Source organism: Phyllobates terribilis, unplaced genomic scaffold (genome assembly GCF_046119375.1).
Source record: "Phyllobates terribilis strain yellow unplaced genomic scaffold, ASM4611937v1 Scaffold_4__5_contigs__length_816908805, whole genome shotgun sequence".
Classification (NCBI taxonomy): Eukaryota; Metazoa; Chordata; class Amphibia; order Anura; family Dendrobatidae; genus Phyllobates; species Phyllobates terribilis.
The window spans coordinates 715,125,301-715,144,667 of NW_027362764.1; positions in this window are offsets into that span (position 1 = coordinate 715,125,301).

Sequence of the window (19,367 nt, forward strand, 5' to 3'; positions counted from 1 at the left end):
ATCCCCAATCCCGGTATGCATGGCACCCCTCATGCCCAATCCTGGTATGCATGGCACCCCTCATGCCCAATCCTGATAAGCATGGCACCCCTCATGCCCAATCCTGGTATGCATGGCACCCCCCATGCCCAATCCTGGTATGCATGGCACCCCCCATGCCCAATCCTGGTATGCATGGAACCCCTCATCCCCAATCCTGGTATGCATGGCACCCCTCATGGTATGTGTGGCACCCCTCACCCCCAATCCTGGTATGCGTGGCACCCCTCATCCCCAATCCTGGTATGTGTGGTACTCCTCATCCCTATCCTGGTATGCATGGTACCCCATCCCTCATCCCTATCCTGGTATGTATGGTATCCCTCATCCTGGTATGCATGGGCCCCTCACCCACATCCTGGTATGCATGGCCCCTCATCCGTATCCTAGTATGCATGGCACTCCTCATCCAAATTCTGGTATGCATGGCACCCCTCATCCCCAATCCCGGTATGCATGGCACCCCCCATCCCCAATCCCGGTATGCATGGCACCCCTCATCCCCAATCCTGGGATGCATAGCACCACTCACCCCCAATCCTGGTATGCATGGCACCCCTCATGCCCAATTCTGGCATGCATGGCACCCCTCATGCCCAATCCTGGTATGCGTGGAACCCCTCATCCCCAATCCCGGTATGCATGGCACCCCTCATCCCCAATCCCGGTATGCATGGCACCCCTCATACCCAATTCTGGTATGCATGGCACCCCTCATGCCCAATCCTGGCATGCATGGCACCCCACATGCCCAATCCTGGCATGCATGGCACCCCTCATGCCCAATCCTGGTATGCATGGCACCCCTCACCCCTAATCCTGGTATGCATGGCACCCCTCACCCCCAATCCTGGTATGCATGGCACCTCTCACCCCCAATCCTGGCATGCATGGCACCTCTCACACCCAATCCTGGTATGCATGGCACCCCTCACCCCCAATCCTGGTATGCGTGGCACCCCTCAACCCCAATCCTGGTATGCGTGGCACCCCTCATCCCCAATCCTGGTATGTGTGGTACTCCTCATCCCTATCCTGGTATGCATGGTACCCCATCCCTCATCCCTATCCTGGTATGTATGGTATCCCTCATCCTGGTATGCATGGGCCCCTCACCCACATCCTGGTATGCATGGCACCCCTCATCCCCATCCTGGTATGCATGGCCCCTCATCCGTATCCTGGTATGCATGGTACTCCTCATCCAAATCCTGATATGCATGGCACCCCTCATCCCCAATCCCGGTATGCATGGCACCCCTCATCCCCAATCCCGGTATGCATGGCACCCCTCATCCCCAATCCTGGGATGCATAGCACCACTCACCCCCAATCCTGGCATGCATGGCACCCCTCATGCCCAATCCTGGTATGCATGGAACCCCTCATCCCCAATCCCGGTATGCATGGCACCCCTCATCCCCAATCCCGGGATGCATAGCACCCCTCATGCCCAATCCTGGTATGCATGGCACCCCTCATCCCCAATCCTGGTATGCATGGCCATTCATCCGAATCCTGGTATGCATGGCATCCCTCATCCCCAATCCCGGTATGCATGGCACCCCTCAGGCCCAATCCTGGTATGTATGGCACCCCTCATCCCCAATCCTGGTATGCATGGCACCCCTCATGCCCAATCCTGGTATGCATGGCACCCCTCATGCCCAATCCTGGTATGCATGGCACCGCTCATGCCCAATCCTGGTATGCATGGCACCCCTCATGCCCAATTCTGGTATGCATGGCACCCCTCATGCCCAATCCCGGTATGCATGGCACCCCTCATCCCCAATCCTGGTATGCATGGCTCCCTCACCCCCCAATCCTGGTATGCATGGTCCCCGCACACCCCAATCCTGGTATGCGTGGTACCCCTCACCCCCCAATCCTGGTATGTGTGGTACCCCTCACCCCCCAATCCTGGTATGCATGGTCCCCTCACCCCGCAATCTTGGTATGCATGGTCCCCTCACACTCCTATCCTGGTATGTGTGGTACCCCTCATCATGGTATGTGTAACGGGTCTGGGAGGCGGAACCTCTGAGCTACTATACAAGGGGGCGGTCCTTGTAAGGGAGCGGGTGGCGACCAGGGAAGACGGGCAGGCAGTCACAACAGGTGACCGGGACAGTCTCTGAGTGAACGGGCTGGAGGTCACGGCAAGTGACCGGGGCAGTCTCTGGATGAACGGGCAGGAGGTCACGGCAAGTGACCGGGGCAGTCTCTGGATGAACGGGCAGGAGGTCACGGCAAATGACCGGGACAGTCTCTGGGTAAAGGGTAGGTACGACCTGTGATGGCAGAGCCTCCAGGTAGGCTAGCAGGCAGATGGTTGATGTGTGCTCCCAGGTGAGCAAGCGAGAGTCTCTGGAATGGCAGGTGGTCACAGCACGTGACGGCGGAGCCTCCAGGTAGGCTAGCAGGCAGGTAACAGGTGTGCGCTCCCAGGTGAGCGGGCAGGAGTCTCTGGAATGGCAGGTGGTCACAGCACGTGACGGCGGAGCCTCCAGGTAGGCTAGCAGGCAGGTAACAGGTGTGCGCTCCCAGGTGAGCGAGCAGGAGTCTCTGGAATGGCAGGTGGTCACAGCACGTGACGGCGGAGCCTCCAGGTAGGCTAGCAGGCAGGTAGCAGATGTGCGCTCCCAGGTGAGCGGGCAAGCTGGTCCATAGACAGACTGACAGGAGTTGGAGGGCAGACCGTCGGACCTCAGGCTAGCAGGCAGGTAGCAGAGGAGTGCTCCCAGGTGAGCGGGCAAGCTGGTCCTTAGACAGACTGACAGGAGTCGGTAGGCAGACCGTCGGACCTCAGGCTAGCAGGCAGGTAAGCAGAATATCAGGCAGGAATCAGACAGCAAACTGGCAGGAATCTGGCAGGTAACTGGCAACGGGACCTGAGGGCTGAAGCAGAGTAGTGAACAGTGCAACAACATTGCTCGGGCACCTCCATTTTGGAGGAGGTGCCTTAAATATGGTGAAGTCCTCCGGCCATTGGCCGGGGACTCCTTAGGACGGCGCGCGCGGCCCCTTTAAGAGGGAGGGAGCGCGCGCGCGCGCGCCCTAAGCACAGTGGCCGGGAAGGAGCGCGCGCTGCCAGCAGAGCGGGAGGAGGACGCCGGGCTCGGAGCAGAGGGGTGAGGGGAACAGCGTCCCTGCCTAGCAGAGGGCAGGGACGCCGGCGCTACAGTACCCCCCCCCCTTTAGGCCCCCCCTTTTTTAGGCCAGAGAGAAATTTAGCTAGGATGAGAGGGGCATGGATGTTCTCCCGGGGCTCCCACGTTCTCTGTTCAGGACCAAACCCCTTCCAATCTACTAGAAAAAAGGTCTTCCCTCTTACCCTTTTGGTGGCCAGAATGTTCTCTACCTCAAATTCGTTTTCAGCGGAAACCGGAGCAGGAGGCGTACCTGTAGACTTGGAAAAAGAGTTAAGTACTACAGGTTTGAGGAGAGATACATGGAAGGAGTTAGGGATCCGCAAGTTGGCCGGGAGTTTCAATTTATAGGCCACCGGGTTGATCTGACTGATGACCTCCAGAGGACCGATGAACCGAGGCCCTAACTTATAGGAAGGAATCTTGATCCGGACATACTTAGACGAGAGCCAGACCTTATCTCCTGGACGGAATTGAGGAGGATCCAGACGTTTTTTGTCAGCATGTCTTTTCATACGCTCGGATGACAGAAGGAGTGCGGATCGGGTACTCTCCCATATGGAGGAAAATTTGTTAACAAGAGATTCCGCAGCCGGATTGTCCACCGAGGTGGAGACGGGAAATGGGATCCGAGGATGCTGACCGAAGACAACAAAAAACGGGGATTTGGAGGAAGATTCGCTCTCGTGATTGTTGTAAGAAAATTCGGCCCATGGCAGGAGATCCACCCAGTCTGAATGGTGGGCATTAACGAAGTGCCAGAGGTATCTGGTCAGGTTCTGATTGATCCGCTCCACTTGACCATTAGACTGTGGGTGGTAAGCGGAGGAGAAGTCCTGGGTGACGTCTAGCAGTTTACAAGTGGCTCTCCAGAAGCGTGAGGTGAACTGTACCCCACGATCCGACACGATGTGGAGGGGCAGGCCATGAAGACGGAAGATGTGGCGGATAAAGTCTTTAGCCAGTTCGGGTGCAGATGGGAGGCCTGGCAGGGGAACGAAATGAGCCATCTTGGAAAAGCGGTCAGCGACCACCCAAATGACCGTACAACCGGCAGAGACGGGGAGATCAGTTATAAAGTCCATTGCTATATGCTGCCAGGGGGCAGCAGGTACTGGGAGCGGAAGAAGGCGACCGGCTGGCAGATGTCTCGGAACCTTGTTGCGGGCGCAGGACACACAGGCAGAAACAAAGTCTATTACGTCCTTGTGCAGGGTAGGCCACCAGTAGTGCCGGGTAATAAGCTGGAGGGTCTTTTTCTGACCGGCGTGGCCAGCTAGTTTAGACGAGTGACCCCAGTGTAGGATCTTCTCCCGATCAGGTACTGATACGAACGTCTTACCGGGAGGGAGACGATTTAGACTCAAGGGAGCCACCTGCATTACTCTGGCGGGATCGATGATGTGTTTCGGTTCCTCCTCGAGATCAGACACCAGAAAGGATCGGGACAAGGCGTCCGCCTTGATGTTTTTGTCAGCCGGGCGAAAATGAAGAATAAAATCAAAGCGAGCAAAAAACAAGGACCACCGAGCTTGGCGCGGGTTAAGTCTCTGGGCATGCTGGAGGTAAGCCAAGTTCTTGTGGTCAGTGTAAATTATTACCGGTGAAGAGCCCCTTCGAGCAGGTAACGCCACTCCTCCAATGCCAGCTTGATGGCCAATAACTCTCGATCTCCTATGGAATAGTTGCGCTCAGAAGAGGAGAAGAGTTTGGAGAAGAAGCCACAAGTTACCATTCTCCCGGAAGATGATTTTTGGGTAAGTACCGCTCCGGCTCCAGAGGAGGAGGCGTCAACCTCCAGGAAGAACTGCTTGTTGCCATCTGGGCGATGCAGCACCGGGGCGGAAGAGAAGGCCTGTTTTAAGGAAAGAAAGGCCTCCTCTGCTTCGGGCGGCCACTCTCTGGGATTAGTGCCCTTACGGGTGAGCGCGGAAATTGGGGCAGTCCGGGAAGTTAAGTGCGGAATGAAGAGGCGGTAGTAGTTGGCGAAGCCCAGGAACCGCTGAATGGCCTTCAACCCCTCCGGACGGGGCCATTTCTCGATGGCAGACAGTTTCTCTGGATCCATTCGAAGGCCGGTCTGAGAAATAATGTAGCCCAAAAACGGAAGCGAGGTTTGTTCAAAGAGGCACTTCTCATATTTAGCGAAGAGGTGATTCTGCCTGAGCCTGAGCAGGACCTGACGAACGTCTCTCCGGTGAGTCTGGAGATCCGGAGAGAAGACCAAGATGTCGTCCAGGTACACCACTACGCAGGAGTAGAGAAGGTCCCGGAAGATGTCATTGACCAACTCTTGAAAGACGGCAGGAGCGTTACAGAGACCAAAGGGCATTACCAGATATTCATAGTGGCCGTCCCGGGTGTTGAATGCAGTCTTCCATTCATCCCCTTGACGGATACGGACCAGGTTGTACGCCCCACGGAGGTCCAGTTTGGTGAAGATTCTAGCCCCCCTCAGACGATCAAATAATTCTGGAATGAGCGGAAGAGGGTACTTATTCTTCACCGTGATCTGGTTAAGGCCTCTATAGTCTATACAGGGACGGAGAGAGCCGTCCTTCTTTTTTATCAAAAAGAAGCCTGCTCCCGCCGGGGAGGTAGATTTCCGGATGAATCCCCTGGCCAAATTCTCCTCAATATATTCGGACATCGACCGGGTCTCAGCAGCGGATAATGGGTAAATACGCCCACGGGGAGGCGTAGTACCGGGTAACAGGTCGATAGGACAGTCGTATGGTCTATGAGGGGGTAATGTCTCTGCCTCCTTTTTATTAAAGACATCAGCAAATGACCAATAGGGAATCGGAAGTCCAGGTAGATTAGTTGGGGTCGGAGAAGGACGGGCGGGATGAACAGTAACCAAACAAGTCTTATGACAGTCCTGTCCCCAGCGAAGGACTTCTCCGGTCTGCCAGTCAAGCACGGGTGCATGTCTCTGGAGCCAAGGTAGACCTAGTAAGAGGGCGTGAGAGAGTCCAGGCAGAACATGAAAAGAGATGCTCTCAGAATGCAGCATTCCCACCTGCAGAGTTACGGATTCGGTGATGAGTTGGATGGGACGTGGTAAGAGGCCCCCATCCACAGCAGCGACAGATAATGGTATAGCCAGAGGTTTGGTGGGAATGCGGTATTTTTCTACCAGGGCCTGTGAAATAAGATTCCCGGCCGCTCCAGAGTCAAGTTGGGCTAGTTCGAAATAACGATTCTCCCCGCAGATAATTGAGACTGACAGCAGCAGAGATGGAGAGGATTTATTCTTGTCTAGGTCGACCTCTCTGAGCAAACCTAGACACAGGCGTTTCCCGACCTCTCCGGGCAGGTACGGATCCGGTGCTCCTTACTGCCACAGTAGAAGCAGCTCCCCTCGGCACGGCGTAAGTCCTGACGGGTTTTGACCATCTTGGTCTGGTCGACCTGCATAGGCTAAAGGAGAGTGTACCTGGGGAGAAACGGAGGGAGTGACGGATTTCTGAAAAGTAGGAGCTAGACGTGGAAACCTCCTCTCACGGGTGACTTCTTTGGCACGCTCCTGGAACCGTAGGTCAATCCGGGTGGCAAGAGTTATTAGGTCATCGAGAGTGGTAGGAATGTCTCGACCGGCAAGTTCATCTTTAATTCGGCCGGACAGACCCTCCCAGAAGACAGATACCAGAGCGTCGTTATCCCAGGCCAGCTCCGAGGCAAGGGTACGGAACCGTATGGCATATTGGCCCACGGTGAGACTTCCCTGACGGAGGCGTAGCAGAGATGACGCGGATGAGGTCCTCCGTCCAGGTTCGTTGAAGACTTTCCGGAAAGCCGTGAGAAAGGCAGGCAAGTCGGACACCAGGGGGTCTCCTCTCTCCCATAGAGGATTTAGCCAGGCCAGGGCCTCCCCGGTGAGATGGGACATGATGAAGGCAATTTTGGCCCGGTCGGAGTTAAACTGGTGGGACAGGAGTTCAAAGTGCAGGGTGCACTGATTTATAAAGCCCCGAGCCTGAGCGGAGTCGCCTCCGAAGTGAGGAGGTGCGGAAAGCCGGGGTCCGGGGTAGGATACCATAGTATTGGTGGGCAGCGGAGCTGCCGGATTGCGAGTCATGGCTCTGGCGGTGGTTGCTGGTGGAGCAGTCAGAGTGTCCAGGCGAGTATTGACATTCCGCAGGTGACCCAGGATGGACTCCTGTTGGGACCTCTGACGGGACAGTTCATGACACAGGTCCGAGAGTGAGGGAGCTTGGGTGCCACCGGGTTCCATGGCCCGAGCAAACTGTAACGGGTCTGGGAGGCGGAACCTCTGAGCTACTATACAAGGGGGCGGTCCTTGTAAGGGAGCGGGTGGCGACCAGGGAAGACGGGCAGGCAGTCACAGCAGGTGACCGGGACAGCCTCTGAGTGAACGGCCTGGAGGTCACGGCAAGTGACCGGGGCAGTCTCTGGATGAACGGGCAGGAGGTCACGGCAAGTGACCGGGGCAGTCTCTGGATGAACGGGCAGGAGGTCACGGCAAGTGACCGGGGCAGTCTCTGGGTAAAGGGTAGGTACGACCTGTGATGGCAGAGCCTCCAGGTAGGCTAGCAGGCAGATGGTTGATGTGTGCTCCCAGGTGAGGAAGCGAGAGTCTCTGGAATGGCAGGTGGTCACAGCACGTGACGGCGGAGCCTCCAGGTAGGCTAGCAGGCAGGTAACAGGTGTGCGCTCCAAGGTGAGCGGGCAGGAGTCTCTGGAATGGCAGGTGGTCACAGCACGTGACGGCGGAGCCTCCAGGTAGGCTAGCAGGCAGGTAACAGGTGTGCGCTCCCAGGTGAGCGAGCAGGAGTCTCTGGAATGGCAGGTGGTCACAGCACGTGACGGCGGAGCCTCCAGGTAGGCTAGCAGGCAGGTAGCAGATGTGCGCTCCCAGGTGAGCGGGCAAGCTGGTCCATAGACAGACTGACAGGAGTTGGAGGGCAGACCGTCGGACCTCAGGCTAGCAGGCAGGTAGCAGAGGAGCGCTCCCAGGTGAGCGGGCAAGCTGGTCCTTAGACAGACTGACGGGAGTCGGTAGGCAGACCGTCGGACCTCAGGCTAGCAGGCAGGTAAGCAGAATATCAGGCAGGAATCAGACAGCAAACTGGCAGGAATCTGGCAGGTAACTGGCAACGGGACCTGAGGGCTGAAGCAGAGTAGTGAACAGTGCAACAACATTGCTTGGGCACCTCCATTTTGGAGGAGGTGCCTTAAATATGGTGAAGTCCTCCGGCCATTGGCCGGGGACTCCTTAGCTCCCTCCCTCTTAAAGGGGCCGCGCGCGCCCTAAGCACAGTGGCCGGGAAGGAGCGCGCGCTGCCAGCAGAGCGGGAGGAGGACGCCGGGCTCGGAACAGAGGGGTGAGGGGAACAGCGTCCCTGCCTAGCAGAGGGCAGGGACGCCGGCGCTACAGTATGCATGATGCCCTCATCCCACAATCCTGGTATGTGCATGGTCCCCTCACCCCACAATCCTGGTATGTGTGGCCCCCTCACCCCCCAATCCTGGTATGTGTGGCCCCCTCATTCCTTTCACGCTGTACACACATACAAAAAAAATAAACACTAATACTCACCTTTCTTCTCTGTGCTCCAGCGCTGCTGCGTCCTGTTCTGCCGGAGGTCGGGGGAGGAGTGCGGCGGCACTGTAAATGTGTCTTCAGTAAAATGGCACCGGATAGCGCTATGCGCATGCACCGATCCGACGCCTCACTCCTGCCCCGGTCTCCGGCGAAGAGAGGCGCCGCAGCAACGCTCCTCCGGGTCAGGTAAGTATGTAAGTATGGTGCCGGAGATCGCGGTATGCGTTCATTGTCTACGCATACTGCGATCTCCGGCACCAAACACCCTTTTACCTGTAACGGCTCCATGCGTGATTCTGTCTGGAGCCAGACTAAGCATAGTATATAACATTCAAAAAGACAGGGAAGAAAAGGGAAAACAATAACATGTAAAGACACCCCAGAACTCCAATGCACGTTTCGCCTGGTGGCTTTTTCAAGGACTATGTGTGCTCAAAAACATGGTCAGATAAATTTTTGTGCATGTCTGTAAAACAAAAACACTGCCAATAAGGAGGCTATACAGAGTTCAAAGTGTCTCTGTTACCTTCATAACAGTAAATGACTCTATCAGGGTTTCTGTCAGAATCCTGTTGTTTGGGGATCCCGACGGAAATCCTGACACAGTGCTCAGTGGAGAGCATTGTATATGTGTGAACCAAACCTAAGATTCTTCAGGAATACTGCAAAGCTGATGTATGACTCTGTATACAAACAATATAATTCAACAACAGACTCTGTAAGTCCTAAGATTTATGCAAACATTGAATATATGACATTTGAACTACATTACTGCTATGTAGAATACATTTATAAAAATGAAGGTACTTAGCGCATACATTGGCCAATTCATGAGAGCCAATCAACCACGGCAAGATGACCTTTCTTTGATGAGACCCTAAACCTAATATTTATCAAACATACGTCTCCTGGGCTATAAGCATACACATTTAAAGGGCAGGTAGCATCCAGCATTAATTAAAAGCAGCCTTAGGCCCCCTTTGCATGTCAGTGTCTCCAGTATGTGTGGTGACAGTTTTCACATGCACTGGAGACACTTAGGCAAGTAGACCATTTAAATCTATGGGGCTGTTTACATGTCCAAGTGTTCAAAAGGACCGTGTGTCTGTGTGAGCCACACATGGACATGTCCTTTTTTTTCCAGCAGCACAGATGTCATCCATGTGCCGTCCGTGTGATTGGAACTGCTGTGGAAAATGTCGATGCTGGTGATTTTGCAGGACTGATAACAGCAGCTTGGTAAGGAATATAGAAGAGGGATGGGTATTGAGCAGCTAAATGAGCCGACTGGTATCTCAGGAGTTAACTCCTCTCCTGGAATGTAACTGCTGTGCACACTCAGCCAGGCTTTGGTGATCGACCTTCTTGCCAACAAACTGCAAACTATGTAAGATAAAAGCTCTCATTGCAGGAAAATGACATCAGAAAAAACAAATCAATTGCAAATTTGCTTATTTTCATTGTGATTTCATGTGCTCTAAATAACTAAAGCAAATTTCATAACATGTGATATCCTTGTAACAATGGAATCTTGTGTTGAATTTGGAGAAACTACTTGTTGGATGTGTTGAGATATATACACTGTTCTGGTTTGGTTTATTTCTAACAGCAGAAAGTTTGTACATTTTGCTAATAAATGTAATTTGCAATGGGGGTTGAATCATTTTTATTGCAACTGTAAGCATGTGACAGTAAAGTGGCAATTTGATGGGACCCCAGGTAAACATTAATGCATATGAATGAGGACAATCAACTTCTACCTTGTAGATGATGAAAAAAATTTAAAGCAAATGAGCAAAGTGCTTTAAATTTACACTGCTTTTTTCCCTATAGTACTATGTAAGGTAAGGCTTAACTAAGGAGAAATACTGTAGTGACAGTAAGTTAAATCCCTGTGCAGAGTAAGTTAATTGCATTCTAAATAATCCTGTGGGACATTGTCTTGTCATGTCCATAACTACGTGCACTCCCCATAGCTTTAATTATGAGGATTCTCCCGAACGTCATGAATCATTGTGTGTTCACATTTTCAGTTAATTCATGTCTGACAAAGTATTGGCAGTGTAAAGGAATGCACACAAGGAAACAATGTGCCTTTGTTTGAGGGCACTCTCAGAATGTCTTTCTACGGGAGCAGCAGACCATGATGTAAATTGTAAAGGATGAATGTTCTCAAAAAAACAAGTAATCAATTTATGAACTTTTTGGGGAATTTTTTTTTATATATATAATCCTCGTGTACGTGCTGAATTTCTTCCTACTTCTATATAGACATGCTGTAATGCAAAAGCTAATAATATATATCCATGTGATAGGGGATAACTTGCTGATCGCTGGGGGTCCAACTGCTCAACCCTCAGTGATCCTGAGATCGGGGCTTTAGAACCTTGACAATGGTGCTCTGCAGCCCCATTTTGAAAAAAGCGTAGGTGCGCGAGCATAGCTTTCACTCCATTCATTATCTATAGGACTAGTCGAGTATTGCACTCAGCAGTCTCATAGTCAATAAAAGTAGTGGAGGCAGCGCATGTGCACCTCCAGTATATTTAAGACTGTCTGCAAAGCATCATAGGCCGGGTTCTAAAGCCCCGATTTCGAGATTGCTGGAGCTCCCAGTGGCCAGCAAGGTATTCCCTAATCAATCGATAGGGGATAACTTATTTTTTGGAGAATAACCCATTAAGGACCCCAGCATTTTTAATTTTTGTTCTTTCATTATTTCCTCCATTTGTTCCAAGAGCCATAACTTTTTTTTAATTTTTCCATCAACATAACCATACGAGGATGCGTAGTAGTTTTGAATAATACCATTCATTTTATCACAGAACGTACTAAAGTACGAGAAAGAAATTCCAAGTGTGGTGACATTTTTTAAAAAACACCTGTAATTTCGCCAATGTTTTGGGTTTTTCTTTTCACTGCTTTTATTGTGTGATAAAAATGACCTACCAACATGAATCTGCAGGTCAGTGCTATTACAGCGACACCAAACTTGTCCAATTTTTTTTTTAATAGATTAATTTATTTTAGTGGCCAACACAACACTTCTGATTTTGTTCTTTTTAAATGGTGATTTGGAATATTGAAAAAATAAAAATCAAAATGTATAAAAAAAAAAAAAAAAAAAAAAAGATACACACCCAATGGATTATTTGAGTTTCTTAAACATTCAAGTGACAAATTCCTAAAGACATGGATAATTGAGAACTTAATGAAGAAAATATGTAAGGATTATAAAGTTGTGTTGCGATGCTCTATGTATTGTTGATCCATTTTCGTTCATAGTCATAGGAGAAATGGAAACCTGTTCGATTAGGTTTGTTTGTTTCTGGCTCATTTCTTTATTATTGTTGTTTTATGGTTTGTATATATCAAAAATGTAAAAGGAATAAAAACTAACAATGGAAAAAAATTAGTTTCACATAAAAACCTGATTTAAACAATAGATAATTTTCGGATACGAGGCAAATATCTATGGAAGTAAAAAGCGTAGCTCTGCCCCGTATTACACATGTGCAGATACACAGATGTACAGGGTGCATAATGCAGAACTTCCTGTCTGATATTAACATTTGTTAAGTACTTAAATATTGTTTACATTTTAATGTAGGAGATTTTTTTTTTACTTGACCCAGCATAGAGGATCAGTATTTTTTTCAGACACAGCATTAATTTACCGTGGGATTCGTTCTATATTTAGCTGTTAGCCCAACATTTTACATATTTTGCCTTTGGTTTAGTTTCCTTGATGCTATCTCAAATTTGTATTATTAACTTTTATGACCTAATACCATATTATAGTAAACAAATACCAGATTTCTTTAACCCCTTCCCGCAAATGGACGTAACTCTATCTCTCTATCTCCAGACTGCAGGTGATTTGAATCAATTGACCATAAAGTTATGTTTGAAGGATGGCACAGGCTCAGGAGTTGTGCCCATGCCATCCACAGCAGGTTCCAGGTGTTATGTGATGAGACCAGGCATAGTGCTGATTCCAGCACTTAAACTCCTCAGATGCTGCTATCAGTACTGAAACTGGCATGTAAGGAGTTTGACAAAGTGAGATTGCCTCCTTTGTCAGCCCATTGGTACCCTTGTAGCGCGATCATGGGGTGCCGACTGATTGCAATGGCAAAAGCAGGTTTGACAATGGCCCCCCAGTCAGCCATATCCTTCAGATCCCAAGAAGGACATCATGGCTGGAAGAATAGAAGAAACAAGGTGAAGAGAAAGATCAGCCACAAGATGGCTTGATACTATTAAGATAACGGTGGAGAAGATCCTCAAGGACCTATCTAGGCTTTCACAAAATCGATCTTCCTATAGATCGTTCATCCATCAAGTCCCCATGGCTCGAGGTTGAGCTAAAGGCCATTAAAATGAAAAAAAAAATGTAGAATAATTAATTGTGATATTGCATGAGCCCAATAGTAATAAAGTGACAAACCAAAACAAGCATAATAGAGATATCATAAATATAAACATGTGAAATTCTAAATAGGGCAATGCTATAAATGATATAGACCCCTAATCAGTCTCCAGCTCTAAATATTGCACTAACCCAATAATAAATAAATATGATTATAATAAAAATATAAAGAGGGTTTTATAGATACAATATTTACACTGACCTAGAATGATGGACAAAAAAGATATACAGTATAACCAAGTGAAGAGCAAATAATATAATACAGATCAGATTGCATGGATGGTACCAAACTGTTGCCCCATCACTCACTCTACAGTTAGGTAGAATTTGTGGAATACTTTATTTTAGTGTGTACATGCTTTTCATTATTCAGTAGCATCCAAATTTTTGCATAGAATTTTAGGTATTTAATCTAAAATTGGTTTTATAATGATGGCCGTCCAGGAGTAACGGCCTTTTCACACTGCATTCTTCGCCACGTTCAGTGACTCCATCCATTACATCACTCCACTCCATTACATCCAAACCTCCTGTAAAACAGAAAATTGGGGTTTATACGCAGACAGAGTCCTTGACTATAATGGTTATGACGGAGTCAACGCGTGCTCTGTAGTGCATCATTTTTGAGCATATACACCTACTGGAGGCAGACAGCCAGAAGTGGTAGACTGCGTCCGAGTGTCCGCCTCCAGTAGGCTTATACGCCCGAAAATGATGTTTAACGTGGTGCGAGGCGGCAGCTGGGGGCGAGGTACTAGTCTCTTACGCCTTGGAACGTTACCTGAATGTGGGGGCCCTTGCAGGCCGCATGTTCCCAATGACTTTGGTTGGCCAGGATCAGATATTGAGGACTTGCATGAAGGAGACCACCAGCCAAAATTAAACTTTTTCCTGGACGATTATTTTGTGGGACTTATGTACAGTAGGTAGCGGTTACACAACTTTATGAACGTTTCCTTCAAAATACGAAGTATTTTCACACACAGTCTCAATGACTTTCTCGTTAGTCATTTGGTCTTTATGTCCACTGTTTCCTTTTGCTTCAATACAACCCAGCTCATTACTACAGTCCAGTTAGCAGCAGTCCTGTTCTCAACCTGCAGTTCCGCGTCCCCTTTCCCTTCAAGGGAATTATGTTGCCAGTATGGCCAGTCCTTAGCTTCTCTGCTGCTGACTATCTGAAACTCCCGCCCGGAGCACTCTTTTCGTCTCTTGATCTTTGTCCGGTCTTAGTCCGATACCTCTCTAAGTCTCTAAGTTATAAACTTGGGCCTGTACTGCTAGGCCTCCTCCCCAGAACTCGTCTCAGTTTGTTCACTTTGTCCTCCTGTCAGTTTTCCTTTTCTTTTTACTCCAGTTCACGCTAACCACCGTCTTGGTCTCTCCTCACTTTGGGACACCCACGTCATGCAACACTGCATACTATCCAGACCTTAGGTCTGTTTCAGACGCGCACTCTACCCTATCTGACGTCCTGACAGGAAATTATCTCTGTCCCTTTACCTTAGCTTCTGCCACTCTGGGCTAGTCTCTAACTCTCCCAACTGTCCGGCAGAACACAATACCAACACTATTAACACACATCACAGTTCACGTTATACAATACGACAATACGCGTGTTCTTCATGGGGGAACGTGAGCAGTATGTCCATCTCTTTACAGATGCATGACAGAGCACACATTGAATCCATCGGCATCATTTTAGTCAATGGCCCCGATAGCGCATACGCCAAAATCACGTTTTGCAGGGGGGTTTGGACGTAAGCCCTGATTGGACCAACTTTTGAAGAATTTGCCAGGTGCGTTTCATCATACCCTGTTCTGCCCATGCTTTGTCCCACTCTGGCGGATCTGACTGTGACTGGTCTGAATATCCATGCATTATAGTGTATTAGGCTTGTCACTTTGGCCTACCAGGTAATTGTACCTGGCAGAACTGAAGGTCATTATTTGACTTCCAGTTGCTATGACAACCACTGACACCCCATGCTCGCAGAGTGGGGATACTGATAGGATTAAAAAGGGAGCCCCATTCCTGTCACAGCCATCTAAATGTCATGATCCCTATTGACCGCAGCATCTAGAGCGGTAAACAGCTATCTAAGGCCTTATTCAACACGTACGTGAAAAAAGTGTACCGTTATCATCAATTTTTTGGATCAGTGTGTAATCAGTGTATGGTCTGTGGGTCTGTTTTTACCATCAGTGATCATCAGTGGTTTTCACAGATGGAGAAATAAAAGTTCAAAGCTTCTCCTATACTTTGTAATGTTAAATACGGACGGTACAGTATTCTGTAGATGTTTTACGTGGACCCATAGCTTTGAATTGACCGTTTTCATCCACAATACTGGAAAAAAAACGGACATGTCTCAATAAGTTTTGCACGGACACATGGTCAATGAAAAAACACAGACATGTGAATAGCCCCATAGATTATAACGGGTACATGTTGTATCTGGAAAAAAAAGAATAAAACATGTAGGTGCAACACGGATGTCTGAATGAGGATTAAGATGTATGGGGGTCTTAAAGATGGAGGACCCCATTATGTTGTCATCAACGGCCGCCTTGTTATGTAAAATTAAATTTCACAAAAATGCAGATTTTTACGTAAATTTGTGGAGCACTGAGTGACGACATTTATGAGCGAGCTCATTGATCGGATTAGTGGTTGTCACCTAATGCCTGTTCCGTGTGTGGTAGGCCATGATAGCTTGATGACATGGTTACCATAGTTACCCTGTAGTGCAGGTTATTATCATGCATATGATATGGATCCGTAGCCAGGGCCGGCCCGAGAGATTACGGCGCCCTAGGCGAAACTATTTTGTTGCGCCCCTACTATTCTTGGCAGTAGATGAAAACTTGGGATATAAATTTAGGAGCAAAATAAACCACAACAACAATGATTAATTAACTCTCTCCTAACTCTTTAATCTTCTGAGAAGTTGTATAGGACAAATATATACAAAGTAATCAATAACACAAAACAAAAGCGACCATAGGTAATTACAATTTTTGTTTCCTTGCCTTTTTTTTTAAAAGGATGACACTAAGTCACCGAGATTAATTTGTTTAGCAACTTCAGATTCTATCGAAATTGTTGCCAACCCAACCAACCTCTCTTATGTCATATTTGCCCTTAAATATGTTTTAATTAGCTTTAGTTTTGAGAAGCTTCTCTCTCCTGAGGCCACGGACACAGGCAGAGTCAAAAGAATTCTTAGAGCCACCACCAGGTTGGGGACACTTTCTTTCAAGTCAGATTTAAGCAAAAGTTCAAGAACGTCTTTTGGTGATGAAACTTCTGGAACACGTCTTGACATTGCCTGCAGTTCACCACATAGCTCTATGGCATCGATGTCTTTTACTTCGTTGTGTGTAAGAGACTTTTCCAGAGCTTTACACTTATCCAGAACAAATTTGCTTGGTTTTCCCTCAAGTGAACGGATGTGGTACAAAAATCCAAATTTCAATTCCATTTCTTTCAGCTGAGTGAACCGCTCATCAACTGAATTTATAGCAGTATCTAAGATCGCAAAGTAAAAGTTAATTTTGAAACTCTGTTTCTCATCTCTTATGGGCTCATCTTTCCCTTCATAAGAGAACTCTCTGGTTTTTTTCTTTAAACGTTTTGGCGCAGAACTTGACTCAAAATTAGCTGGTATGCCAAGCTCTTTTGCGATTTTCCTCGCATCAACTAACAGCTTCTCAAACTCTTCATCTCTTCTTAATGATTGCAGATATTTCTTTGTTTTGTCAAGGTGTTGAGAAGCAGCAGCTAAATCGAATTCTTGTGACTGAAGTAACTTACTTGTCAAATTGATTTCGTACAAAATGTTGAACCATACTAGAGCAGATGTAACAAAAGAAAAGGTTCCAACTGGTTTAGCAAGACCTTGAGCTTCTAGCCAGGAGACATTTCCAGAGCTTCCTGTGAGACTAATATTTTCTGCTATGTCCATTAGGGCATCATGGACTTCGCTCAATTGGTAACGGAGGGGGGCCAGAGCATCAATTCTACTTTCCCACCTTGTTTCGCTTAGAGGTTTTAGAGTCAGAGATGGCAAATGACGCACGAGTACTTCCCAACGCTGAGTTGACGAAGAGAAAAATACGTAGAGATTTTGAACTAACAGGAAAAAAGTTGTCGCTCCAAAACAACATTTAGCGGCATCGTTAACGACTAACTTTAGAGAATGGGAGCTGCAAGGCACAAAGAATGGGTTTATGTCCAAAATTCGTCTTTGTAGTCCAATGTTTTTTCCCTTCATGTTGCTCCCATTGTCGTAGCCTTGCCCTCGTAAGTTGTCCACAGAGAGCGACAGTTCTTCAAATTTGTTCAAGACAGCGGCTGTCAAACCACCTCCAGTTGTATCAGAAACAGGAATGAATCCCAAGAAGTGCTCTTTAATTTCAAACTTTTTGTCTTCTGATGTGGAAACAAACCGAACAATGATAGTCATTTGTTCAACATGAGACACGTCAATCCAGCTCTACAGAAAAGTATTTTGCAGTTTTGACATCGTCAAGAATCTTTTCCTTAATACCATTACTTAGCAGTTGAATCATCTCATTCTGTATTGTTTTTCCCAAATAATGTGCATGAATCTCTTGGTCCCGGATTTTCCGAATGTGCTCACACATGACGGGATCGAACATAGCCAAATACTCCACAAATTTCAAAAAAGTTCCCATTATTAGATGCAAACAATGCATCATTTGATCCACGGAACGCTAAGTTTTGCGTACCTAGTACCCTCACTAGAGCTATCAACCTTTCTAAAATATGATGCCAGTATTTTTCTAGCTCTTCAATTTTGCGTAAGTGTTCTTCGTCAATGGTCTTGTTCATCTTAAGTCTATTTTCGAGTTCCTTCCATTTTTGAAAGCTAATCATGTGATCTTTGCTTTTTTCGTGGCTGGCTAAAATAGCAGATATGTTTTTCCAGTCATTTACACCATCAGTACCTAAGGCTGAGCGTTTGATGATTCCTAGTTGAAGTGATGAGTCTGGAAACAACGTGCAGCAAAAACAAAAAACTGAATTTTTCTGAATAGAATACGTTAGCCAATTGCGTTCAAGACTTTCACCATTGACAAGACGACGTTTAAAGTGAACACAAGAAAATTTTCTACGATTAGTGTCCAAAGGAAAATCGAAATCTTTAACTTGTGTGGGGCCGAGTTTTACTACATCTAGGCGTAAGTCATCATTGATTACGGTCCACGTAGCGGGATCGTCCGAATAGTCGTTGCGTAGTATTTCTATAGATGTACCAGCCTCCATGTCAGTACTGGTACTTTGATCAGTTCTACCACCAGATATTGATGGTTGTAGTTCACTATTTTCAGCATGAGAAACAAATTCTATTTCCACATTCGATATTTCCGAGGCAACAGAAGCCTGTTGTTCCAACGTTTGGAATTCCGCGTCTTCATTTCTATTGCTTAGATATTTTAAAAATGACCCTTTGATTTTTGAAAGTTATTTCTCCTCCTCAGCTTTTCTTTTACGGTTCTGAAACCCCGAAAGTTTTTTCTTCTTATCAGCCATGACTCGTTACAACACACAGCATTTACCTAAAAGTTAACGCGCCGATTAAAATTGTTATCTGAACATTATATAATACGATTTTACTTTTAAGACAAAAACCACAAATTTCTTTAACAATTTCCAATGTTTCCAATATTTTTGAAAATCAAAACAATATACCTACCTCGCAGCGCCTAACACTTTAGAACCTAGGCCAAAAATTTACTAAAAACCTCCTATTTTCTATTTGCATTCATGAAAACCTCATGGAACAATGAATCTAATGAATATACAAAATAATAGCAATGGCTCACATGATAAAGCATGCAAACAGTAGAGACATGCCTCGAAAATATTATAATCGCGCGCGCCGATATGCAAAAAACGTAGATACTATCTCCCTTGCCTTAGCTGGCCTGACTGGCAGTCCAAGCAGTCTACGCCAATGCGTCAAAACAGACTCCTCCCACTAGCCGCATCGACTGCTGATGACATCTATCAATATAATCGCCAACTAGTACCTGGTACCTAAAGTCCAAACTACGTATAAATAGGCCATATGGTACACCTACCTTTTAAGTATACATATTTTTTTCTCTCGGACGCCCCCTTAGTGTAGTGTGTGCATTTTTGGTT